We start from the raw sequence: 18,594 nt of genomic DNA, 5'->3' as shown, positions 1-18,594 counted from the left end.
ACTTGTGAAATTCACAGTATTGTAGCACTATAGAATATTCCCCCTTCTCTTCACATTCAGCACCACATGGCAAAAGGCCTGTTTGCAAAAGTATTTTTTTTTTTTTTTTAACTGGGAACATCATATCCTGCTATCAGGGAAAAATATTGAAAGATATTCCAAAAGGCAAAAAAGAAAAGAAAAGAAAAAACTACAATTTGAAGAGTCAGAGCAAATATCCAAACCATACAAAGCTGGGATGTTGGGAGTAACAAATCAAGAACTTAAAACAAGTATTCTTAATATTCTAAGATGTCTCATTGATAAAGTAGAAGATATGCAACAACAGATGGGCAATTTAAGTACAGACATGCAAATTCTAAGAAACAACAAAAAAGAAATTCTACATTAAAAACACTGTCATACAATGTCTTTGTTGGATGTCTTTGTTAGGCTTATTAGTAGATTGTGCATGGCTGAGGAAAGAACCTGTGAAATTTAGAGCAGAATAAAGTCTTCAAAAACCAAGAAGAGCGAAGACTTAAAAAAAAAAAAAAAAACCAACCAATAAACAGAAACCCTACACAAGGATGGGAAAAGCCCATGAAAATAGAACAAAGTCCGAGGACTGGAGTGAGGACATCAGGTAGAACAGCGCTCCTGCCTAAGCCCAATTTGCATAAGACAGTCCCAGGGGGAAGAAAAAAAAACATATAAAAAGAGAAGCCAAAGAGCTCTTGCTCTCTCTTTCTCTTTCCCACATGCTCTCTCTTCATGCCTTTGGATTGACATGCCCTCATGCCTCAAAGGTGGGTTTTCCTGCTATCTTCTAAATAAAACAGAACTGTAACACTGAAAGGAAAAAAAAAAAGAAAAAGCCCAAAACAGAAGTGGCAAGGACTTGGGACAACTGAAAAAAATGTCATATCTTTCTAACACATCAAAATGGAAAACCAAAAGGAAAAGAAAGAGGAAAGAAAACATAAGAAATATTTGGAACAATAATGACTAAGAATTATTTCTCAATTAGTGTCAGAAACCAATTCACACATTCTAGAAGCTCAGAGGGGGAAAAAAAAAAAAGAAGAAGAAGCTCAGAGAGCATCATTCAAGAGAAATGCCATCGGCTATACCAAGGCACATTATTTTCACATGACAGAAAATCAAAGATAAAGAACAATGACCAAAAAAAAAAAAAAAAAAATCCTGGAAGAGAAAAATGCTTATAGAGAATCAAAGATAACAATTACATTTGATCTCTCTTCAGACTATGCAAAAAAAGAAGACTTAAATATTTTATAGTTCTGAGAGAGAAAAACAAAACAAGCAAGCAAACAAACCATCCAACCTAGAATTCTGTTTGCTGCAAAACTATCCTTCAAAAGTAAAGGGAGAAAATTACTTACTTGACAAACAAAATTTGAATGTATTTCTTGTTACCTTTCATAACCTAGGGGAAGTGAGCCAATTCATTGACAGAGACGCAATCTGAAACCTCACACAAGATTCACACAAGAAGAAGACAAAATCCACACAAGAAGAAACACACAATCTCAATTGATCTAGATCTGGTTTTTTTTTTTTTTTTTTTAATGGAATCAATACCAACTTTCCAAAACAGAAAATACCAGGTCTAGATGGGTTCAGTGTGAATTCTATCAAATAATTTAGAAATAATAAATTATGTCAATTATCTATAATCTCTTTGAGAAGATGGAAAGAGAAGGAATATTTCTTAACTCGTTCTAAGCAGTCAGCATTACACCAATACCAAAACCTGACAGAGATACTACCAGGAAAGAAAATTATAGATCTGTATCTCTTATTAACATACAGAAAATTTCTCAAAAAAATAAGAATTCACATTTATCAATGTATAAAAAGTATATCCCATGGCCATGTGGAGTATTCCCAGACTGGTCCAACAGTTGAAAGTTATTGTTTTTCATCTTATCAGCAGACTAGAAAAGAAAAATCACATGGTCATATAAATAGATACAAAACATGTATTAGTATTTAAGAAAGCCATAATTAAACCTCTCAATAACTAGGAATGTTGCTGCTGCTGCTGCTGCTGCTAAGTCGCTTCAGTCATGTCAGACTCTGTGCGACCCCATAGACGGCAGCCCACCAGGCTCCGCCGTCCCCGGGATTCTCCAGGCAAGAACACTGGAGTGGGTTGCCATTTCCTTCTCCAATGCATGAAAGTGAAAAATGAAAGTGAAGTCGCTCAGTCGTGTCCTACTCTTCACGAGCCCCTTGCTTTCTCGATGATCCAGCGTATGCTGACAATTTGATCTCTTGTGCCTCTGCCTTTTCTAAAACCAAATTGAACATCTGGAAGTTCACAGTTCACGTATTGCTGAAGCCTTGCTTGGAGAATTTTGAGCTTTAGTTTACTAGCATGTGAGATGAGTGCAATTGTATGGTAGTCTGAGCATTCTTTGGCATTGCCTTTCTTAGGGATTGGCATGAAAACTGACCTCTTCCAGTCCTGTGGCCACTGCTGAGTTTTCCAAATTTGCTGACATATTGATTGCAGCACTTTCACAGCATCATCTTTTAGGATTTGAAATAGCTCAACTGGAATTCCATCACTTCCATTAGTTTTGTTGATAGTCATGCTTCCTAATGCCCATTTGACTTCACATACTAGGATGTCTGGCTCTAGGTGAGTGTGAGTGATCACATCATCATGATTATTTGGGTCGTGAAGATCTTTTTTGTACAGTTCTTCTGTGTATTCTTGCCACCTCTTCTTAATCTCTTCTGCTTCTGTTAGGTCCATACCATTTTTGGCTATTAATAACTAACATAATATTGAAGTAGAACTAGCAAATCATTAAAAGACATGCAGAAACCTTGAAAAGTCATTTCTAAGCAAAATAAGTCAACCAAAATGTTACACGTTGCATGTTTCCAGCAGCATGACATTCTGGAAAAGGCAAAGCTATAGACTTTAAAAAGATCGGTGGTTGCCAGCAATGGTAGGAGTTGGAGGGTAGGAGTCATGATTAGGTAGGTAGGGCATGTAAGAGATTTAGAGGACTTGGACATGACTGAAGTGACTTAGCACATGTGCACACACATAAGAGGTTTAGAGCAATGAAAATACTCTGAAAGCGTGATAACAGATACATTTGTTCAAACCCATTGAATGTACTACATTGAGTGAAATATAACATGAATTACATGACTGAGCAACTGAACTGAACTGAACTGAACTGAACATACTGTGAAGGACTATGATGTGTTGATGTAAATTCATCAATGTATCATTTGGCAAGAAATATTGATGACATTGGAGATTATGCATATATGGGGACAAGAGTATATAGGAAATCTATTTCCTTCTCAAGTTTTTGTCTGAACCTAACACTACTGTAAAATTAATCAATTCAGTTCAGTTCCTCAGTCATGTCTGACTCTTTGTGACCCCATGGACTGTGGTACATCAGGTTTCCCTGTCCATCACCAACTCCCGGAGATTGCTCCAACTCATGTCCATTGAGTCAGTGACACTATCCAGTCATCTCATCCTCTGTCATCCCCTTCTTCTCCTGCCTTTAATCTTTCCCAGAATGAGGGTCTTTTCTAAGGAGTCAGTTCTTCACAACAGGTTGCCAAAGTATTGGAGCTTCAGCTTCAGCATCAGTCTTCCCAATTAATGTTCAGGACTGATTTCCTTTAGGATTGACTGGTTGGTTCTCCTCGCAGGCCATGGGACTTTCAAGAGTCTTCTAGAACACTACAATAAAAATAAATTAAGCCAATTAAAATAAAAAAAAAAAGCAATGCCCCAGTTCAGCAGCCACCTAAGAGTCATTTCCTTCTACTTGGAGGAGGATCAGCATATTTTGAGCTTCAAATGACTGGATGAGCATTACATCATTGGGCATCACAGGTGACCCTAGTGGTAAAGAACCTGCTTGACAATACAGGAGACATAAGAAATGCAGGTTAAATCCCAGGGTCAAGAAGATACCCCAGAGGAAGTCATGGCAAACCACTCCAGTATTCTTGCCTGGATAATCCCATGGGAAGATGATTCTGTTTGGCTATAAAGTCCATGGTGTCGCAAAAAGTCAGACTTGACTGAGCAACTTAGCACATACACCCATTTTGGGGAAAACAATCTGCTTTACCCTCTCTACCCCATTCTACAATTAATCTCGTACAAAAAGACTTTCTGGGACATACCCAGAGAAATATTTGATGCAATGCCTGGGCACCCCAAGGGCCAGTCAAGCTGAAACATAGGATTGACCATCATAACTGGTGAGGAGAGGCAGGAATGTATAGACACATTTACAGTTTCCTGTCTACAAGCAATTTTGAGTGTTCATATTTTCAACTTAACAATTTATCCTAAATTGAACGTGTATAGGAAAGAATTAGGTAATAATCCCAAGATAAATATAGCATTCTCTGGTTCTCTTCTATTTCCCAGTACTCTGTTACTGGGACTCTGAGAAAGTAGGGTTTAGGTCATATCAGATGGGACATATATATTTTTCCTTTGACCTATTACTATGGCAACTGAATTTCTTTCCATACTGCCCATTGTGAAAAGTTGTGTCAATAGTAACAGAATTCTGGAAATGATAGTATTATATTTTTCATATTTTCAAGCAAATAAAATTATAGAACAGAAAAACCTCCTGTCACAAGTCCAATATTATCCATCATGTAATTTTTTTTTATTTTCAAAATATGCTTATTTATCAAAATGAGAAATGGAAAATAAGAAAGCCAAAATTTTTAAAATTAAATACCAAAATAAGCTTATTCTAAAATGAATTCATTGAAATTAGTTTTTTTATGGTAGCATAGAAAATATAACATTTCTGTTGGTTTTTAATGTACACTGATGTTTTTCTGGGGCACTGCAAACATTTTGCAAATTAACTTACCAGCTCCTCTTAGGCTGAAAAGTTAATTTACTTCCAAAAAATAAGACAGGATATTTTTAGCTAGCAGAAATAGTGTCCTTCTCAAATAAAGAAGTTTTAAGTCACCATTTTAATCACATAGTTAAAATAATGACATGAAGAAAGATGGATCATATCTATCTTATAAATTTATATAAAGCTTTAACTGTATTTAAATACCTTCCAAGTACTTTTAACTCAGTATTTTACCTAATTCCATTAAGTTAAAAAATTTGTACAGAATTGGCTGAAATATTCAAAAGTTGCAAATTTACAGTTTTGTTGTAACCATATGGGAGAATAAGAAAAGTAACTTTGAAAAATGATGTGATCTAGGAAAGGGTTATGGAAAATAAATACCCATCATTTCCATTTTCTTTAAATTAACCACTCCTTAGAAGCAAGGTCAATCAAGGAAACAACTTGGTCCATGAAAAACAGAAAGCAATAGTTGATTCATATCTTGTGCTGCTAAATATTTTTAATTAAATAAATTCAACCAAGTATCCAGAAAGATGATTTTTAAAATTGCTTATATTCTTTAGGGTAATTTTTCTAATTGTTTAGCAGCTAAACTAGGCCACACAGGTGTTCCGTTCCAGCATCATTCAATGACATTGACAGGGAGAATTAACTTCCTAGAGTCATCCAGGAATGCTTGTTAAGGTCTACACATATCATCTGTGGCTCTTGTATGTTCATCAGAGGACTTTGATGCACTGTTCTGAACTGTCTATAGAGAAAGAAAGACAGAGACAGACTGAGAGACAGAGAAACACAGAAATAAAGACACATCCTTTGTTAAAATGACCCAGAATAAAAATGATACACAATTCTATTCACATTCGTTTGGCTAGAAATAGTCACAAAGTCCTTCAAGAATGTCAGGAGGGAATGGGAAGTAGAGGTTAGCTATAAGTCCTGGAAAGAGTCCCTAACCAACCTTGATGCCACTGATAAACCAGTGTGAAAGGGATACACTTTAAATGATAACAATAGGGTCCATAGGCTCTTTGCTGAAGATTAGCCTACAACATGAACCCTTAATTGGAAAGATAAATAACAACACTATCAGCCAAAATAAGAAACTGATCTTGATATTTAAGTTTTTCAGGAATAGCAAGAAGCAGCATGGGTGTGCTGGTTAGGTCCATGCAATCATGACTGCCAGCATCAGATTAATGAGTTTGTGATTATAGCACTTGAGTTTGAATAGGTTACTCATGTTATTTTCTTCTTCTCCTCTTCCTCCTCCTCCTCTTTCACAAGGACTGAAATGTATCCATAGGTCAACGTTCCACTCTTAATTATCTTGAACAGACAATGTCTATACTGTCTTTGTCACAAATTTATCTTATTTTGATAGATACACAAACATATTTTTCACTACTTTTCCAGTGTTTCCTGACTTCCATGGTGGCTCAGTGGTAAAGAATCTGCCTGCAATGCAGGAGACTCAGGTTCGATCTCTTGGTTGGGAAGATTCCCTGAAGAAGGAAATAGCAACCCATTCCAGTATTCTTGCCTGGGAAACCCCACAGACAGAGAAAAGTGGTGAGCCACAGTTAATGGGGTTGCAAAAGAGTCGGGCACAGTTCAGAGGCCAAACAACAACAAAAATAGAGAGAGCTTAATTTTTATTTTAAATGTAATGCTTGTTCATTGCAAAAAAGTCAAACAAATATAACAAAATATTACAAAAACATAATTAGAAGTATAAATACTTCTCTAATCCCATCACTTAGAGATCATTACTATTTAGTGTTTGGATAAAAAGTAATCTATATTTTCAGTATATATTTGCTCTTATTGAAATGAGGTCATATTTTACAAAGTGTTGTGAAAAAACATTTCTTTTTTCCCATAGAAATATAAAACTGACATATTTCCAGGCTAATGAATTTTAATCTGTATTTTTGTACTGACTGCATAGCATTCCATTTTTTGAAGTCTTTAAGTAACCAATACGTGTAACTCTATGGCTGATTCATATCAATGTTTGACAAAACCCACTGAAAAATAAAAAATATAAAAAATAAACAAAACTGAAAAAAAAAAGTAACCAATGCTAATATTTGTTCCCACCAAAAAGAGTGAATAATTTAGCTGTTTATAATTAAATTCTTATTTGAGGTAATTAATGTATATATTCATTTCCCACATTGGAATTTGAAACTTCTAGATTGAGTATTTGTGCTTTCTTTCATCTCTGAAACACATAAAGCAATTTTTGCAAGCATAAAGCAATTTTTTTTTGGCACATAAAGCAATTTTGTAGTTGCTCAGTAATTCACATTACACTGAATTGAAGACATCTATGTATTTTACAAAGATCTGACTCAGAGCTGATAATAAAGACTTCTGTGTGATTTTTTTACTATAATAACCTCATGGACAGTTTATTACTTAAATGCATTATTATAGTTTATTGTAATGGATTTACAATGTTGTTTAATGAGGTGTTCTGGGAAGATGGCATTAGCAGTGGTTTATCTTGATAATCTGTTAGAATTCCACTCATAAAAAGAAAAAGAGCAAGTAGGACAGCGCAAATCAAGTAGGACAGTAAGTAGGGCAACACCTACAGCAAAACTAGGTAGAAAATAATTCTCATGAGCCCCAGAATATAAATGGTTTGAGATAAATGCCAATAGCTACAGGACACAATTGCTATCAAAAATTATATAAGAGGAAGTGAAAGATGGCCCTGAGAGGCAGAGAACTAAAAATCATCATCATAGGCACCCTGGAAAACTCAGTGGACAATCCTGAGTATCTGAAAGTAATAGCTGTGTTAGTTTGCAGAATTTGAAGCTTCTAATATTGAATGAGTGCAGTAGGACAAAGAAAGGTCAAGAGTCATCAAGTAGACCAGAAGTCCGTTAGTAGGACTCCTAGAACCAAAGTATTCTCCCAAATCAAAGCTGGAGAGTTGAATCCTAATGAGTTGGACAGGATAGTGAGCAAAGAATTAGAAAAGGTTCAGGTAAAATGACAAAGACCTCAAAAAGCCAAACCCCAATCTTGGTGAAAACAAAAAAAAGGAACTTTATAGTAGTGAAAAGCTACTTTATAGTAGCAGAAAGGTGATTTTGGTTCACTCTTTTCTCTTTGAATTATATGAAAATATATTTCATTGAAACCAAGTCACTGAATAATATTGTGGCTTTTATCTTTAAAAGTTACAGAAAAAAAAGAATAAGAAAGATGTGAACATCTCACAAATAAATAAAGCATGTTGGAAATTCATATTCAGAAGAGAAATGAAAAATGTAACCTGATATTTCAAAATGAAGAAACAAAGTTATAGAAGTTATAAGTTCTATAACATAAAGTTGCACAGTTCTATAACATGAAGTTGTAGAGTTTCAGCATAAAGTTATAAATCAGTTCTATAAAATATCAGAAATGAGGTGATTAGAGAAAAGCAAGATAGAAAAATGAAGGTGAATAAACTCAGCTAAGAATTCAAAATGAATATTTTTAAAATGCATATATAGTCTTTCCTGAAGGGAAAAAAAAACAAATCACATAGAACAAATACTGAAAATTATAATCCAAGAAAATGTCCTAAAATAAATAAACAAGACTTGAAACTGCATAATAAAAGAGCTCTGTGAGTTCTTTGGAAAGACAGATAACAATCCCCAAGACTAAGACATAGTCTAGTAAAATAATTGGATTTTAAAGTAAAAGGAAAAAGTCTTTGGTAGCATCCAAATTAGAATATGAAATATTTTTAACTGTAATACAATATGAGCTAAGTGAATATTAGACTGACTGCAAAAGGAATATTTACATTGTAGTAAGAGAAATAAAATGAGCATGGCTGGAAATTAAGATTTGGTAAAGGAATTATTGCTTAGCCTGGATTAAACCTCTGATACTACTTATGGTTAAAAAGGAGTATTCTTATAATTTAAAAATATATGAAATTTTCCCACATCAATTAACATAATGTTGTCATTTGCCTCAAGTTTACTTGTATAAGAATGACAAATAAAGAATATAGATAAAGAAAATCTTCATGTGTTGAAAATGGTTGAAGCTGAATAATGGGTCCATGGTGGTTCATGTTTCTGTTTTCTTTTCTTGCATGTATTTTGAAATGTTTCATATATAAACTTAAAAAAAAAACTGAGTTGTTTTCTTTGCTACTTTAAATAAATGGTTTTCTCTTCTAAGTTGATTTATCCTTTGTAATGCAGTAAATTTGATTTCCTCACAGTATGTAATGGTTTTGTACATTTAATCATATTCTTAGGGATCATTCTCAATTTTAGTTCTCTTCCCAAAGGTTTTAGCCACCATGACCTAAATTAACCTCCTTAAACAAATTACTAATTTTTATAAAATTCAAACTTTTCAAAATGAATGAATATATTCTTAAAATATATCTGTGTATATATAACACTTCTCCTCTGAGTGGAGAAAATGTGTATTTTTTTAAAAATTGGTTATATTTTTGAAGCATTAAAGACCAAGAAATAATTTCTTTTTCTAGTTTCCAGCATTCTGATTATAGTATTCAAAATAGTCCATTGTTTTTGTTCAAACTGCAGGCATTTTTATCCAACTAATTTGATCTACACACCCTGATCAGTGATATTTCAAAATGAAAATCTGGTTACATCACTTTCTGGAAATCCTTCTGTGGCATCCTACTTTTCTTTGCTATAAATATAGATGTCTTTTACCTACATTCTGTATCCACATCAGGCATCTTCAACTTCTTCTTCTCTACCTACCAGCTTCAAGCCTTAATTCTGAATTGTTCTTCCTGCTTTGCAACTCAGGATCTTCTACTTGGACTGCTTCTTCTAGGACTTCATTTAATCAATTCATACATGTTGATCAAACATGCTTCTGATACACCTGATAAAATAACTTCTTGATACATTTTGTAGTTTCCCTGATGTAATACTAATGGCATTTATAATTTTTAGTTTAGAATAATTATCATAGATTATACTATTATGTATTGTTGTTCAGTCACTAAGTTGTGACCAACTCTTTGCAACCCCATGGACTGCAGCACACCAGGCTTCCCTGTCCTTCACTATCTCCCAGAGTTTGCTCAAACTCATGTCCATTGAGTCAGTGATGCCATCCAACCCTCTCATTCTCTGTTACCCCTTCTCCTCCTGCCTTCAATCTTCCTAATATCAGGGTCTTTTCCAATGAATCAGCTCTTCACATCAGGTGGCCACAGTATTGGAACTTCAGCTTCAGCATCAATCCTTCCAATGAATATTCAGTGTTGATCTCAGTTAGGATTGACTGGTTTGATCTCCTTGCTGACCAAGGGACTCTCAAGAGAGAAGGCGAGGGTGGGATATTCTGAGAGAATAGCACTGAAACAAGCATACTATCAAGGGTGAAACAGATCACCAGCCCAGGTTGGATGCATGAGACAAGGGCTGGTGCACTGGGAAGACCCAGAGGGATGGGATGGGGAGGGCGGTGGGAGGGGGGATCGGGATGGGGAACACATGTAAATCCATGGCTGATTCATGTCAATGTATGGCAAAAACCACTACAATATTGTAAAGTAATTAGCCGCCAACTAATAAAAATAAATTAAAAATTAAAAAAAAAAAAAAAAAAAAAGTCTTCTCCAGCACCACAGTTAGAAAGCATCAATTCTTCAGCACTCAGCCTTCTTTATAGTCCAACTCTCACATCTGTACATGACTACTGGAAAAACCATAACTTTGAGTACATAGATTTTGTTGGCAATGTGATGTCTCTTTTTTTAATATGTTGTTTATTGTTTTCATATCTTTACTCTAAAGAGCAAGAGTCTTTTAATTTCATGGCTCTAGTCACTGTCTACAGTGATTTTGGAGCCACAGAAAATAAAATCTGCCACTGTTTCTATTGTTTCCCCATCTCTTTGCCATGAAGTGGTGGAACCAGATGCCATGATCTTCATTTTTTGAATGCTGAGTTTTAAGCCAACATTTTCACTTGCCTCTTTTATCTTTATCAAGAGGTTCTTTAGTCCCTTTCTGCAATTAAGGTGGTGTCATCTGCATATCTAAGTTGTTGATATTTCTCCCCACAGTCTTAGTTCTAGCTAGGGATTCATCCAGCCTGGAATTTTGCATGATATACTCTGAATAAAAGTTAAATAAGCAATTAACAGTATACAGCCTTGACATACCCCTTTCTCAATTATGAACCAGTTCATTGTTCCATGTTCAGTTCCAATTGTTGCTTCTTCACCTGCATACAGATTTCACAGGAGGCAGGTAAGGTAGTCTAATATTCCCATCTCTTTAAGAATTTTTCAGTTTTATGTGATCCCCACAGTCAAAGGTTTTAGCAAATCAGTGAAGCAGAAGTATATGTTTTTCTGGAATTCTCTTGCTTTTTCTATGATCCAATAGATGCTGGCAATTTAATCTCCAGTTCCTCTGCCTTTTCTAAATCAAGCTTGTACCTCTGGCAGTTCTCAGTTCATGTATTTTTCAAGGCTGGAATTAAGGCCTTTGAGCATGACCTTGCTAGCATATGATATGAATACAACTGAATGGTAGTTTGACCATTCCTTCCCATTGCCATTTTTGGGGGTTGAAATTAAAATTGGTTTTTTCCAGTCCAGTGGCTACTGCTGAGTTTTCCAAAAGTGCTGACATATTCAGTGCAGTACTTTAACAGCATCATCTTATAGGATTTGAAATAGTGGAGCTGAAATTCCATCACCTCTTCTATCTTTGTTCATAGTAATGCTTCCTAATGACCACTTAACTTCATGCTCCAGGATGTGTGGCTCTAGGTAAGTGACTACACCACTGTGGTTATCTGGGTCATAAAGCCCCCCCTTTTTGGTATAGCTCTTCTATGTATTCTTGGCACCTCTTCTTAATCTCTTCTGCTTCTGTTAGGTCCTTGTCGCTTCTGTCTTTATTGTGCCCATCTTTGTATGAAACGTTCCTTGGGAATCTCCAGTTTTCTTCAAAAGATCTCTAGTCTTTCCCATTCTATTGTTTTCCTCTCGTCCTTTGCTCTGTTCACTTGAGAAAGATTTATCTTCCCTCACTAGTTTCTGGAACTCTGCATTCAGTTGGATCTATCTTTCCTTTTCTCCTTTGCTTTTCACTTCTCTTTTTTCTCAGCTATTGGTAAGGTTTACTAAAACAATCATTTTGACTTCTTGAATGTTCTCTTCTTTAGGATGGTTTTGGTCACTGTCCCCTGTGCAGTGTTATGAACCTCTGTCCATAGTTCTTCAGCACTGTCTATCAGATCTAATCCCTTGCATCGATTTGTCATTTCCAGTGTATAATCATAAGGGATTCGATTTAGGTCAAACATCCCCTGGATCATTGAAAAAGCAAGAGAGTTCCAGGAAAACATCTATTTCTCTTTATTGACTATGCCAAAGTCTTTGACTGTGTGGATCACAACAAACTGTGGAAAATTCTGAAAGAGATGGGAATACCAGACCACATGACCTGCGTCTTGAGAAACCTATATGCAGGTAAGGAAGCAACAGTTAGAACCAGACATGGAACAACAGACTGGTTCCAGTAGGAAAAGGAGTACATCAAGGCTGTATATTGTCACCCTGCTTATTTAACTTATATGAAGAGCACATCATGAGAAATGCTGGGCTGGAAGAAGCATAAGCTGGAATCAAGATTGCCGGGAGAAATATCAATAACCTCAGATATGCAGATGACACCACCCTTATGGCAGAAAGTGAAGAGGAACTAAAAAGCCTCTTGATGAAAGTGAAAGAGGAGAGTGAAAAAGTTGGCTTAAAGTTCAACATTCAGAAAACTAAGATCATGGCATCTTGTCCCATCACTTCATGGCAAATAGATGGGGAAACAGTCGAAACAGTGGCTGACTTTATTTTTCTGGGCTCCCAAATCACTGTAGATGGTGATTGCAGCCATGAAATTAAAAGACGCTTATTCTGTGGAAGGAAAGCTATGACGAACCTAGATATCATATTAAAAAGAAGAGACATTACTTTGCCATCAAAGGTCCATCTAGTCAAGGTTATGTTTTTTCCAGTGGTCATGTATGGATGTGAGAGTTGGACTGTGAAGAAAGCTGAGCACTGAAAAATTGATGCTTTTGAACTGTAGTGTTGGAGAAGACTCTTGAGAGTCTCTTGGACTGTAGGGAGATACAACCAGTCTGTCCTAAAGGAGATCAGTCCTGGATGTTCATTGGAAGGACTGATGCTGAAGCTGAAACTCCAATACTTCGGCCACCTGATGCAAAGAGTTGACTCATTGGAAAAGTCCCTGATGCTGGGAGGAATTGGGGGCAGAAGGAGAAGGAGGCGACAGAGAATAAGTTGGCTGGATGGCATCACTGACTCGATGGACATGAGTTTGAGTAAACTCCAGGAGTTGGTGATGGACAGTGAGGCCTGGCATACTGCGATTCATGGGGTTGCAAAGAGTCAGACACAACTGAGAGACTGAACTGAACTTCACTGAATGGCTTAGTATCTTCCATACCTTCTTGAATTTAAGTCTGAATTTTATAATAAAGCACTCATGATCTCAGTCACATCCTTATCCAGGCCTTCTTTTTGCTGACTGTATAGAGCTTCTCCATCTTGGGCTGCAAAAAACATAATCAATCTGATTTTGACATTTACCACCTAGTGATGTCCATGTGTAGATTGTCTAATTACTATTTATAACTACCTGTTACTTACTCACTTACATGCCATGGAAGCCTTAGCAATGGGGTTTTTATATTTCAATAGTTTCACACCTTCTAGTGCAGTGTTGCTATTAAGAACTTGCAGATTTGTTGATTGAAAAATTTCTGAATAATTTCAGTTGTGTTTATTATTTCCATCATATAACAAAAGTTTCTTTAAGAAAAATTGCAGAGCCACCTGATCTATATTATCTTTTGAAAATTACTGCTTTCAAGCCTTCTCTCCCACCCCACCCCACCCTACCCTTAACACTTCACTTGGGAAATAGCAGCTTGTTAAGCAGAACTTGTTAAGCAGGACTGGAAAAAGTCAGTTTTCATTCCAATCCCAAAGAAAGTCAATGCTAAAGAATGCTCAAACTACCGCACAATTGAACTCATCTCACATGCTACTAAGTAATACTCAAAATTCTCCAAGTCAGACTTCAGCAATATGTGAATTGTGAACTTGCAGATGTTCAAGATGGTTTTAGAAAAGGCAGAGGAACTGGAGATCAAATTGCCAACATATGCTGGATGATCAAAAAAGCAAGAGAGTTCCAGAAAAACATCTATTTCTACTTTATTGTCTATGCCAAAGCCTTTGACTACGTGGATCACAATAAACAATGGAAAATTCTGAAAGACATGGGAATACCAGACCACCTTACCTGCCTCTTGAGAAAGCTGCAGTTTGTGGGGTCACAAAGAGTTGGACATGATTGAACGACTGAACTGAACTGAAGCAGAACTTACTGAATGACTGAGTTCATAAGAAAACCACTGTGATCTCATATATCATGCTTAACATTCTGTCCTGTCAATTAAATGCATCTCAAGTCTCTTTTGAAACACAGTTCCAAAGACATTTCAATATTGCAATTTGTAGAGTCCACAACTGATTTTTAAAAGGAATAATGTAAAAACACAAGAGGAAGCAAACAAGAATAGCATAAAAGTGATGATAGAATTTGAAGGTTAAGAACAGCATGTAAAGAAGCATTCTGTAATACTACTGAAAATCGTAAGCAGGTAAGGAGGGATATTTATACAAGGCTTTCAATAAAAATATTCTTAATATACCTTCATTGACCTAAATATGAAAGAGCATGTGATAAATCTAATGGTCATGTGGTAATAGACAATCATTCTAGTTTTCTATAAATATGAAAATCTAACTAAATCAAATCAAAATTTTTGGAGAAATATGTGTCTTTATATTTCTTCCTTTTATCCAACCAAGCCTTTCTTTTATCTAGTCAGGCTTGTTTGATAGTTTTTTCCACCAAACTGTTAACATTATATTAAAATATATTTTTTTATAGTTACATTAGTGTATTAAGCACTGAGGTTTCTCTAATAATTTAATTTGACCAAGATATAGTTGACTAGAAAGAGAGATCCATAAATATATAATCAAAATTGATTGAAATAAGACACTAAAATAATTTACTTTTTAAAATGATCATTCTTCAGTACTCAGATGATCAGGTTGTTAGATATAAGTAGCAGAGTTTAAGTAAATATTCTCTTCAGTTCTTCTGAATATAAAAAATACTAACCATTCTGTATTCATTCATTACATATTTTTCTTCTTTAATTAAAAAGCTAATATATCTGGAATTAGATATTTTACCAACATGTTACTGTGTTTATTATCTAAATGACTTGGATAACACTTCATAACAGAAAGGATTATTTTTGGAATGTGTAAAGTACATGAGGCCAAATAAGCTTTGGAGGGGATCAGGAGCAAAATTAACTTAAAATATTAGGTTGGTGAAACAAACAATTACAGTTTTGGACTGTGAATTTTAAATCATTATAACTAGGCTCAAAAACGTATTTATTAATCAAAATAGGAGCCATTATAATCAACACTTTTTCAAATGAGAAGTAAGCTTGTTTATTCCTGTAACATAAAAATCCATGCTTTGGGATTGAACAAGAACATTTTTTGCCTCCTGCTGGTTGTGGAAGCATTTTCATGCAAAAATTGTCAAGATACTTGAAGTGGCAGTCAATTGGTAGAGGTGAGGGGAATGTAGTAGACGAGGCAAAACTTCATAGCTCAATTTGTTCAACTTTTGAAGTGTTAGTTGTACGACATTCAACATGTAGTTGGGTATTGTTGTGGAGAAGAGTTCAGCCCACTGTGTTGACCAATGCTAGCTGAAGGCATTGCAGTTTTTGATGCATCTCATGACCTGTTGAGCATACTTCTCCAATGTAGTGCTTTAACTAGGATTCAGAAAGCTGTAGTGGATCAGATGGACAGCAGACCACCAAACAGTGACTATGAGATTTTTCTGGTGCAAGTTTGACTTTGACAAGTGCTTTGGAACTTCCTCTCAAGCTAATCACTGAGCTGGTTGTCAGTGGTTGTCGTATAAAACCCACTTTTCATCACAAGTCACAGTCCTATCTAGAGACGGTCCATTGTTGTTGCATAGAATAAGAGAAGATGATGCTTCAAAACAATGACTTTTTTTTTTCCTATTTTTGGTCAGCTCATGAGGCATATACTTACTGAGCTTTTGCAACTTTCCATTTTGCTTCAATGTCCTAAGACAATAGACTGATCAGGGTTGAATTGGGGGCAACTTTTTGTGTAGTTGTAAGAAGATCAGTTTCTGATTTGAGTAACAACTGGAATGTGTTCTGAGGGAAGTAGAAGATGGAAGGGCTTTATAAAAACAATAGACAAAGACATTCCAGGGGTATTATATATGTTGTTTTACAGAACTACAACTGGTACCAGCAGACATTCAGTTACTTGTCAGGAGCAGATCAGTTGCTAAATTTAGGTTTCTAGGGAGTGAAGAAAGTGAGTTCTAGATGCCTTGTAGATGCCTGGGACAAAATTTTATGCTGTATCCAAGGATAAACATGTGTAAATGCAACTTCTCTAAAGGTCCTCTGGCTCCATGGTGGAGCCTTTGACATAAATGACTCCATTTTGCTGTTCACAGCCCATATTTTCCTCTTTTGATCACTATCTTTCCTTGATAATCAACTATCTTGTGATGTTAGCGATCATTCGTTAAATTGTTTATGAAAATTCTCTTGGCATCAGGAAGACATGTTACTGGTATGTCATGTTCCATGATGGAGGGAACGGAAATAAGAGTCATAGTCAGAGAATAGCCCTCCCCCGTGGTTCAGATGGTAAAGAGTCTGCCTGCAATGACAAAGACCTGAATTTGACCCCTGGGTCAGGAAGATTCCCTGGAGAAGGAAGTGGCAACCCACTCCAGTATTCTTCCCTGAAAAATCCCATGCGTGGAGGAGCTTGGCAGGCTACAGTCTATGGGGTCACAAAGACCTAGACATGACTGAGCAACTAATACTTTCTTTCACTTTCAAAAGGAAATAGTCACATTTAAGCATCAAAGAGCTTTTCAGCAAGCAGGATTTAGGCATCTTCCCTACCTGAAATAATGGTAAATTCAGTCCATTTTTTAATTTGTGATATGAATTGTAGGATGCATCTGGTTGAGTAATTCAAGTCTCTGAGAAGCCATAAACTTACTATCCTGAGTAGCTGAGCAACAACAAGAAATAAAGTGCATATCAACTTAGAGAATACACAGACAATCATTAATAGCACAAGGATCAATACCAATGTTTTAAGTAAAGATTTTAGTCACTTTCACCTGAGAAAAAGCAATCTTTTAGTATTTCTCCAAGATAATATTGAATATTAAGTCATCCATAGAATTCATTTTCTTTTTTCATATAATTTATTAAATGGGTAACACTAGATAATTCATCCAGATGAATCATCCATTTGATGATTCATCACATCAAACTAATACTCAGTTTCACAGTGCCTGAAAAGATCCCAAATGTATAAGAAATAACCCATGGAAGTATAGATAAATTTTCTTGGGTTACATTATGACAATGTGACAACTGTGATATACTTTTGTGAGGCATTTCAGGAGATGATTTCCAATAATATTGTTTTCCACATCAATCCATTTTATGTATACAGTGAGTCACTCTATATATTCCAGGATAATTTTTTTATAAATATATGTATATATTCCAGGATAAATTTTCATAAATAATCAGGGAGAATATGTCTACCATTTGTTCTTAATCAAAGCTTTCTCTTAAAGTCATGCACACAAATATTTTTGATACATTCTTTTTTTTTTTTTAATTTTTCCAATTGGAAAGTTTACATCCTTCTAATATTTTAGCAGTTAACTCAGATACTGAATTAATGGGTAGATAAGGCCATTCTAGTACAAATTTAGACTTTAACAGAGCTTCTATTTTAGCAGCAATGTCAGCAGGATTATTTCCTTTGCTTTCTTCTATGCATGGTCTGTTGCTGAGTACACATGAATTTTCATTATTGCCAAAGATTTAACCTGTTGCATGAAATCTAAGAATCCTAGCACACAAGAACTATTTCTGATTTTTTGTCTTGATGAAGTAAAACACCCTCAGTGTTTTCCAAAGCATGGCAAAATTAAGACCACCATGAAAAGTGTACCTACTATTAGTGTACATATATCTTTTATCTTTTACTAAAGTTTTATCTTTTTACTAAAGTTTTATCTATTTTTATCTTTTACTAAAGAAAGAAGTTATTTTACTAAAGAAAAGTTTTATCTTTTACTAAAAAGCAGTTTTTTGTAAGTGCAAAGAGGTCTAACCATTAAGCAGAGCTTCTGACATGGTGTTAACCTCAATGATTTTTGCTAAATATGTTATAACATATAGCCATTTTGGTAGTAACTGGACTCATTTGTCAAATAAGATCCATCAGTCAACCAGCTCAGATCAGGTGTTTTCAAGAGGCACATTCTGCAATCAATTTGTGGAATTAGAAGTTGTTAGTATTAAACAGGCATAGGGACTATCAGTTGGTTGGGGGAGCAGAGCTCAGGGTATTGCAGCGGCACATAGAAATGTCAGAGGAAGACAGTAGAAGAATTTTGTAGATTAGTGTGCTGATAGAAAGAGGCTGAGTATGATAAGAATTAAGCATGGCTTC

Source organism: Muntiacus reevesi, chromosome 14 (assembly GCF_963930625.1).
Source record: "Muntiacus reevesi chromosome 14, mMunRee1.1, whole genome shotgun sequence".
NCBI lineage: Eukaryota > Metazoa > Chordata > Mammalia > Artiodactyla > Cervidae > Muntiacus > Muntiacus reevesi.
This window is presented reverse-complemented; position numbering follows the sequence as displayed.